Genomic DNA, 8,377 nt, shown 5'->3' with positions numbered 1-8,377 from the left:
TTGTCAATCTGGTCTCACCGATTCTCATTCTTGATTGTGCTCATCAAAGAAACATTGAGGAGCACAACAACTATATGAAGAAATGGTGTATTTACAGTAGGGAGCATTTCTGCTTTAAAATTACTTTAACACAAATTGACAATAGGCTTGGTGTATGTTACCTTTGACAACCACACAAATTGATGTTAAAAAAGAGGTTTTGTGTCTCAGAAATGGTGACAATAATTGATTAATGCTCAATAGCATCTTACCATGATATTTTGTTTGAAATTCTGCATATTCTGACTCAGCTGATTATTGTATGCATTGTGCGGTTACCACTGACAACCACACTAACTTCACATACAGTATAAGGATTTTTACCTGTTTATAACTGAGGGTATGAGAACCTCATCTCATGTGTTTCAACTTGTAAAAACGGTTATACTACACCTTGGTATCAAAGCATGAGTAGCTGATAAATGCCCCCTATCTTTTGCATATGATTGAGTCATCTGATATTAGGATGTCTTGTGTAATTAGCCTTGACAACCATGTTTAAATTAGAGATAAGTGGGTTCGGTTCTCAGAGAACCGAACCCTATTGAACTTCACATCCCGAGCCCGGCTCGGGTTTTCCCGCCTGACTCGGAAACCAGAACGAAGCAAAATGTCATTATCCCGCTGTCGGATTCTCGCAGGGTTTGGATACCATATAAGGAGCCGTGGGTCGCCGCCATTTTCACTCCAGTCCTGGAGAGTGTAGTGAGAGGACGTGTCTCTGTCCTCAGTGTCTGTGCGGGTGGGAAAGTGGGGTGGCGATTATAGTGCTGTCTTGTTCTGCTCAGTCCAGTGTAGTGTCTTATGTTGCATCAGTCAGTGCAGAGACCAGTCACAGTGGTGGTGTCCTCTGCTGCCATATGTCCAGTGCTGCTGTATAAGTCCCTTACAGTGTTGCTGTGTTGTCCTGCATCAAACCAGTGGTAGTGTCCTGTGCATCAGTCAGTCCAGTGACCAGTCACAGTGGCGGTGATCTCTGTTGCCATATGTCCAGTGCTGCTGTATAATAAGTTCCTTACAGTGTCACTGTGTTGCCTGCATCAGACCAGTGGTAGTGTCCTGTACATCAGTCAGTCCAGTGACCAGTCACAGTGGTGGTGTCCTATGCTGCCATATGTCCAGTGCTGCTGTATAATAAGTTCCTTACAGTGTCACTGTGTTGCCTGCATCAGACCAGTGGTAGTGTCCTGTACATCAGTCAGTCCAGTGACCAGTCACAGTGGTGGTGTCCTCTGCTGCCATATGTCCAGTGCTGCTGTATAATAAGTCCCTTACAGTGTCACTGTGTTGCCTGCATCAGACCAGTGGTAGTGTCCTGTACATCAGTCAGTCCAGTAACCAGTCACAGTGGTGGTGTCCTCTGCTGCCATATGTCCAGTGCTGCTGTATAATAAGTCTCTTACAGTGTTGCTGTGTTATCCTGCATCAGACCAGTGGTAGTGTTCTCTGCTGCCTTATGTCCAGTGCTGCTGTATAATGAGTCCCTTACAGTATCGCTGAGTTGTCCTGCGTCAGACCAGTGGTAGTGTCCTGTGCTGTATATTATTTACTCCAAATAAAGGGGTTATTAACATTTAATCCAAATATAATTTTTACAGGGTTTGCCCGGTTTGGTGTAGGGGTACACTTTCCTGTGCCGCATATTGTGTTATATAACTCCAGAAAAATAATGGAGAACACTAATTTGGAGGATAAAATAGAGAAAGATCAAGAACCACTTCCTCCTAGTGCTGAAGCTGCTGCCACTAGTCATGACATAAACAATGAAATGCCATCAACATCATCTGCCAAGGCCAATGCCCAATATCATAATAGAGGGCATGTCAAATCCAAAAAGCAAAAGTTCAGTAAAAAGACCCCAAAAAATAAATTGAAATTGTCTGAGGAAAAACGTAAACTTGCCAGTATGCCATTTACGACACGGAGTGGCCTATGTTCATGACTAGTGGTTCAGCTTCACATGACGATGGAAGACCTCATAATCCCGCTAGAAAAATTAAAAGAGTTAAGCTGGCAAAAGCACAGCAAAGAACTGAGCTTTCTAAGATGGTAACACAAATCCCCAAGGAGTGTCCAAGTGTGTCGGAGGTTGCGATGCCTGACCTTCCCAAAACTGGACGGGAAGAGGTGGCTCCTTCCACCATTTGCACGCCCTCTGCAAGTGCTGGAAGGAGCACCCACAGTCCAGTTTCTGATATTCAAATTGAAAATGTCACTGTTGAAGTACACCAGAATGAGGATATGGGTGTTGCTGGCACTGAGGAGGAAGTTGGCGAGGAGGAGTCTGATGGTGATGTGGTTTGTTTAAATCAGTCACCGTGGGATGAATAAGCCCATTGTGGTGCCTGGGCAAAATACCAAAAAAGCCATCTCTTTGGTGTGGAGTTATTTCTCCACAAATCCAGACAACAGGTGTCAAGCCATGTGTTGCCTCTGTCAATCTGAAATAAGTAGGGGTAAGGACGTTAACCACCTAGGAACATCCTCCCTTATATGTCACCTGCTGCTCATTCATCAGAAGTCAGTGTCAAGTTGTGAAACTTTGGGTAAGAACGTAAGCAGTCCACTGACACCTAAATCCCTTCTTCCTCTTGTACCCAAGCTCCTGCAAGCCACACCACCAACTCCCTCAACGTCAACTTCCTCCTCAGTCAGGAATGTCAGTAGTCCTGCAGGCCATGTCACTGGCAAGACTGAGTCCTCTCCTAACCGGGATTCCTCTGGAGGATCCTTGAGTGGTACGCCTACTGCTGCTGCTGCTGTTGTTGCTGTTGGGAGTCAATCGTTATCCCAGAGGGGATGAACAGTTGTACTACTTCAACTAAGCAACTGACTGTCCAACAGTCCTTTGTGAGGAAGATGAAATATGACAGCAGTCATCCTGTTGCAAAGTGGATAACTGAGGCCTTGGCAGCTATGTTGGTGTTAGACATGAATCCGGTATCCGCCATTAGTTCAGTGGGACTTAGAGAATTGATGGAGTTAGTGTATTCCCGGTACCAAATCCCATCTAGGTTCCACTTCACTAGGCAGGCGATACCAAGAAAAAGTGTCCTCAGTGTCCTAAAAAATGCAGTTGTACCCACTGTCCACTTAACCATGGACATGTGGACAAGTGGAACAGGGCAGACTAAGGACTATATGACTGTGATAGCCCACTGGGTAGATGTATTGCCTCCTGGAGCAACAACAGTAGCAGCATCTTGCAAACGCCAACTCGTTCCTAGGCAGGCTACGCTATGTATCACCACTTTCCGTAAGAGGCACACCACTGACAACCTCTTATGGAAACTGAGGGACATCATCACACAATGGCTTACCCCAATTAGACTCTCCTGGGGATTTGTGATATCGGACAACGCCACCAATATTGTGTGTGCATTACATCTGGGCAAATTCCAACACGTCCCATGTTTTGCACATACAGTTAATTTGGTGGTGCAGAATTTTTTGAAAAATGACAGGGGCATGCAGGAGATGCTGTCAGTGGCCCGAAAAATTGTGGGCCACTTTCGGCATTCAGCCACCGCGTGCCGAAGACTGGAGCACCAGCAAACAGTCCTGAACCTGCCCTGCCATCACCTGAAGCCAGAGGTGGTAACGAGGTAGAAATAAACACTCTATATGCTTCAGAGGATGGAGGAGCAGCAAAAGGCCATTCAAGCCTATACATCCACCTACGATATAGGCAAAGGAGGGGGAATGCACCTGACTCAAGCGCAGTGGATAATGATTTCCATCTTGTGCAAGGTTCTCCAACCCTTTGAACTTGGCACACGTGAAGTCAGTTCAGACACTGCCAGCTTGAGTCAGGTCATTCTTTTCATCAGGCTTTTGCAGAAGCAGCTGGAGAAATTGAAGGAGGAGCTAAGATGGAGCGATTCCACTAATTATGGGACTTGTGGATGGAGCCCTTCATTCGCTTTGCCAGGATTCAAAGGTGGTCAAACTGTTGAAATCAGAGCACTATATTTTGACCGCCGTGCTTGATCCTAGGTTTAAAGCCTACGTTGTATCTCTCTTTCCAGCAGACACAAGTGTGCAGCGGTTCAAAGTCCTGCTGGTGAGAAAATTGTCAACTCAAGCGGAACGTGACCCATCAACAGCTCCTCCTTCATTTTCTCCCGCAACTGGGGCTGCGAGGAAAAAGATAAGATTTCCTAGCCCACCCTCTGGCGGTGATGCAGGGCAGTCAGGAGCGAGTGCTGACATCTGGTACGGACTGAAGGACCTGCCAACGATTACTGACATGTTTACTGTCACTGCATATTATTCTGTCACCATTGAAAGAATGGTGGAGGATTATATGAGTGACAGCATCCAAGTAGGCATGTCAGACAGTCCGTATGTATACTGGCAGGAAAAGAGGCAATTTTGATGTCCTTGCACAAACTGGCTTTATTTTACCTAAGTTGCCACCCCTCCAGTGTGTACTCCGAAAGAGTGTTTAGTGCAGCCGGTAACCTTGTCAGCAATCGGCGTAGGAGGTTACTTCCACAAAATGTGGAGAAGATGATGTTCATCAAAATGAATTATAAATTCTTACAGGAAGACCTTTACTGAAAAAACACAGGTTGTTGATCTTGCACAGAAATAGATTCAAAAATACAGGGAATGATACAGAAGCCAAAAATGGACGATCATATATTGGAAATCCCTATCTGTCCGTATGGCGGTGCGCCCAGGGTCATAAAAAGGAAGTACATATGTATCTACAAGGAGAAAAAGTATGACTCTAGTTTGGGCGCACTCTTATTATTGTTTTCTTTTCAATTATGATCAAATGAGAAATGATAATGACATCTTAAGCTTGTACTCTACACCTCATTAGAAAACTCAAAACTGGATATATACTGCACGTATGACCATGTATGAAAATAGTATCAGGAAGGAACACCATTAAATGTTACAAGATAATATGTAGAATGTTCAGATCCTTAATTATACCTGGATAATTGCATAATGGAGGGTGGCTACATCACAAGCAACCTCCGTCTGCCAAGGATCTGTACAAACTTGGTTTGTATTAATACAACCCTGAATAGGGTAGGGTTAGTGAATGAGAGAGCCCACACACTATATGCTGATATCTGGTAGTTAGCCACTGTCTTAGATTGGTAAACTTATTAGGGATTAGGAAAATAGTAGGAATCAGTAAAGTAGTGATACTGCTGTTGGCATTATTGCCCTGGGCAGATCTTCCTACTTCACCGGGTATTCCCTAGTAGTCACCCGTCTAGGTACTGACCCAGCCCACCTCCGTTTAGCTTCCAAGATCGGACGAGATTGGGCGTGAACGGAGGGGTATGGTCGTAGAGAGAAATTGCCCTACATCGCCAATGAGAGTGCACCGAAGCGGAAGGATGGATTCCTTCTCGGGAGACAATATCATAAGAATATATAGATAATAAGATGTGAATCTGCTGTCCCCGTTAGACTGGCGGGACGTGTCCCGTAGTGGACTAGTCCGCCTGAATCGTGGATGAGAGTTCACGGAAGGAAGAAAGGTGAGAATGTAGAAAAAGAATTACAAAGTCATATAGGACACATGTATGGACGTTCTCAATTTCTTGCGGTCACCTGTTGGATTTTGATTAGATAGGCGTCTTGGTGATGATAAGAAGTATCGTACAGATGATACAATAAAGAAGAAAGCATTAGGTGCCGAGAAATAAGCACACTAAATATTCACTTACGACAGTGGAAAAGTATGAATTTTTTTAAAACAGTGGTGGGCACCCGGTATTTGCCAAGAAAATGTGTAAAAAATAAATATACACACAGAATTGATTGGGTATGCACTCCTATGAGAGGGTATTGCAGGTATTGTTCCTGCTTGGAATACCTGCTAGTATTGCAGAAAAATAAATAAATTGTTTTAATATACACACAGACTTGTTTATATATAGACACCTATGAGAGGATATTGCAGGTGGTGTTCCTGCTTGTTAGAAAAATCCTGTGTTTTTGAAAAAGGACTGATTGTGTGCCTGCTGGAACAGCAGGAAGACAGATTGTTTAAATATGCACACCTATAATGGGGTATTTTCAAATGTCAGACATAGGAGGTGCCCCTTGGAAGACACACCTGTTGTAGGAAATAAAACATCCAATATTTCAATGACAAATGGGAAAAAAATGCCCTACATGAGAGATGCCCCTTGGAAATGCAGAAAACAATAAATTGTTTTAATATACACACAGACTTGTTTATCTATAAACACCTATGAGAGGGTATTGCAGGTGGTGTTCCTGTTTGTTAGAAAAATCCTGTGTTTTGAAAAAGGTCTGATTGTGTGCCTGCTGGAACAGCAGGAAGACAGATTGATTGAATATGCACACCTATAGTGGGGTATTGCAGGTAATGTTCCTGCTAACCAAAAATAATTGAAACAAAAATAGTTAAAGAATACATATTAAGTATCACATATTCAGATGTCAGACATAGGAGGTGCCCCTTGGAAGACACACCTGTTGTAGGGAATAAAATATCTGCTATTTCAATGACAGATGAGCAAAAAATGCCCTAAACGAGATAAAGAGAATATTAGATATCACCCATTCCTGATGTCAGACTGAGAGGTGCCCCTTGGAAAAACGCGTTTCACCCGGTAACGGGCTTGTTCACTTTCATTCTGAGCAGCTGCTGCTCAGAATGAAAGTGAACAAGCCCGTTACCGGGTGAAACGCGTTTTTCCAAGGGGCACCTCTCAGTCTGACATCAGGAATGGGTGATATCTAATATTCTCTTTATCTCGTTTAGGGCATTTTTTGCTCATCTGTCATTGAAATAGCAGATATTTTATTCCCTACAACAGGTGTGTCTTCCAAGGGGCACCTCCTATGTCTGACATCTGAATATGTGATACTTAATATGTATTCTTTAACTATTTTTGTTTCAATTATTTTTGGTTAGCAGGAACATTACCTGCAATACCCCACTATAGGTGTGCATATTCAATCAATCTGTCTTCCTGCTGTTCCAGCAGGCACACAATCAGACCTTTTTCAAAACACAGGATTTTTCTAACAAACAGGAACACCACCTGCAATACCCTCTCATAGGTGTTTATAGATAAACAAGTCTGTGTGTATATTAAAACAATTTATTGTTTTCTGCATTTCCAAGGGGCATCTCTCATGTAGGGCATTTTTTTCCCATTTGTCATTGAAATATTGGATGTTTTATTTCCTACAACAGGTGTGTCTTCCAAGGGGCACCTCCTATGTCTGACATTTGAAAATACCCCATTATAGGTGTGCATATTTAAACAATCTGTCTTCCTGCTGTTCCAGCAGGCACACAATCAGTCCTTTTTCAAAAACACAGGATTTTTCTAACAAGCAGGAACACCACCTGCAATATCCTCTCATAGGTGTCTATATATAAACAAGTCTGTGTGTATATTAAAACAATTTATTTATTTTTCTGCAATACTAGCAGGTATTCCAAGCAGGAACAATACCTGCAATACCCTCTCATAGGAGTGCATACCCAATCAATTCTGTGTGTATATTTATTTTTTACACATTTTCTTGGCAAATACCGGGTGCCCACCACTGTTTTAAAAAAATTCATACTTTTCCACTGTCGTAAGTGAATATTTAGTGTGCTTATTTCTCGGCACCTAATGCTTTCTTCTTTATTGTATCATCTGTACGATACTTCTTATCATCACCAAGACGCCTATCTAATCAAAATCCAACAGGTGACCGCAAGAAATTGAGAACGTCCATACATGTGTCCTATATGACTTTGTAATTCTTTTTCTACATTCTCACCTTTCTTCCTTCCGTGAACTCTCATCCACGATTCAGGCGGACTAGTCCACTACGGGACACGTCCCGCCAGTCTAACGGGGACAGCAGATTCACATCTTATTATCTATATATTCTTATGATATTGTCTCCCGAGAAGGAATCCATCCTTCCGCTTCGGTGCACTCTCATTGGCGATGTAGGGCAATTTCTCTCTACGACCATACCCCTCCGTTCACGCCCAATCTCGTCCGATCTTGGAAGCTAAACGGAGGTGGGCTGGGTCAGTACCTAGACGGGTGACTACTAGGGAATACCCGGTGAAGTAGGAAGATCTGCCCAGGGCAATAACGCCAACAGCAGTATCACTACTCTACTGATTCCTACTATTTTCCTAATCCCTAATAAGTTTACCAATCTAAGACAGTGGCTAACTACCAGATATCAGCATATAGTGTGTGGGCTCTCTCATTCACTAACCCTACCCTATTCAGGGTTGTATTAATACAAACCAAGTTTGTACAGATCCTTGGCAGACGGAGGTTGCTTGTGATGTAGCCACCCTCCATTATGCAATTAT

General features: G+C 43.2%; 2 pseudogenes; one reads left to right on the top strand and one right to left on the bottom strand.

Moving 5' to 3' along the window:
• Positions 1 to 5,238: 5,238 nt before the first annotated feature.
• Positions 5,239 to 5,357, bottom strand: LOC134948192 (5S ribosomal RNA; annotated as a pseudogene).
• A 2,653-nt stretch (positions 5,358 to 8,010) lies between these two features.
• On the top strand, positions 8,011 to 8,129 carry LOC134948189 (5S ribosomal RNA; annotated as a pseudogene).
• Positions 8,130 to 8,377: the final 248 nt, after the last annotated feature.

The sequence above is a fragment of the Pseudophryne corroboree genome, chromosome 1, assembly GCF_028390025.1.
Source record: "Pseudophryne corroboree isolate aPseCor3 chromosome 1, aPseCor3.hap2, whole genome shotgun sequence".
In the NCBI taxonomy this organism is placed as follows: domain Eukaryota; kingdom Metazoa; phylum Chordata; class Amphibia; order Anura; family Myobatrachidae; genus Pseudophryne; species Pseudophryne corroboree.
The sequence above is the reverse complement of the archived record's forward strand: the minus strand, read 5'-3'. Positions and strand labels throughout refer to the sequence as shown.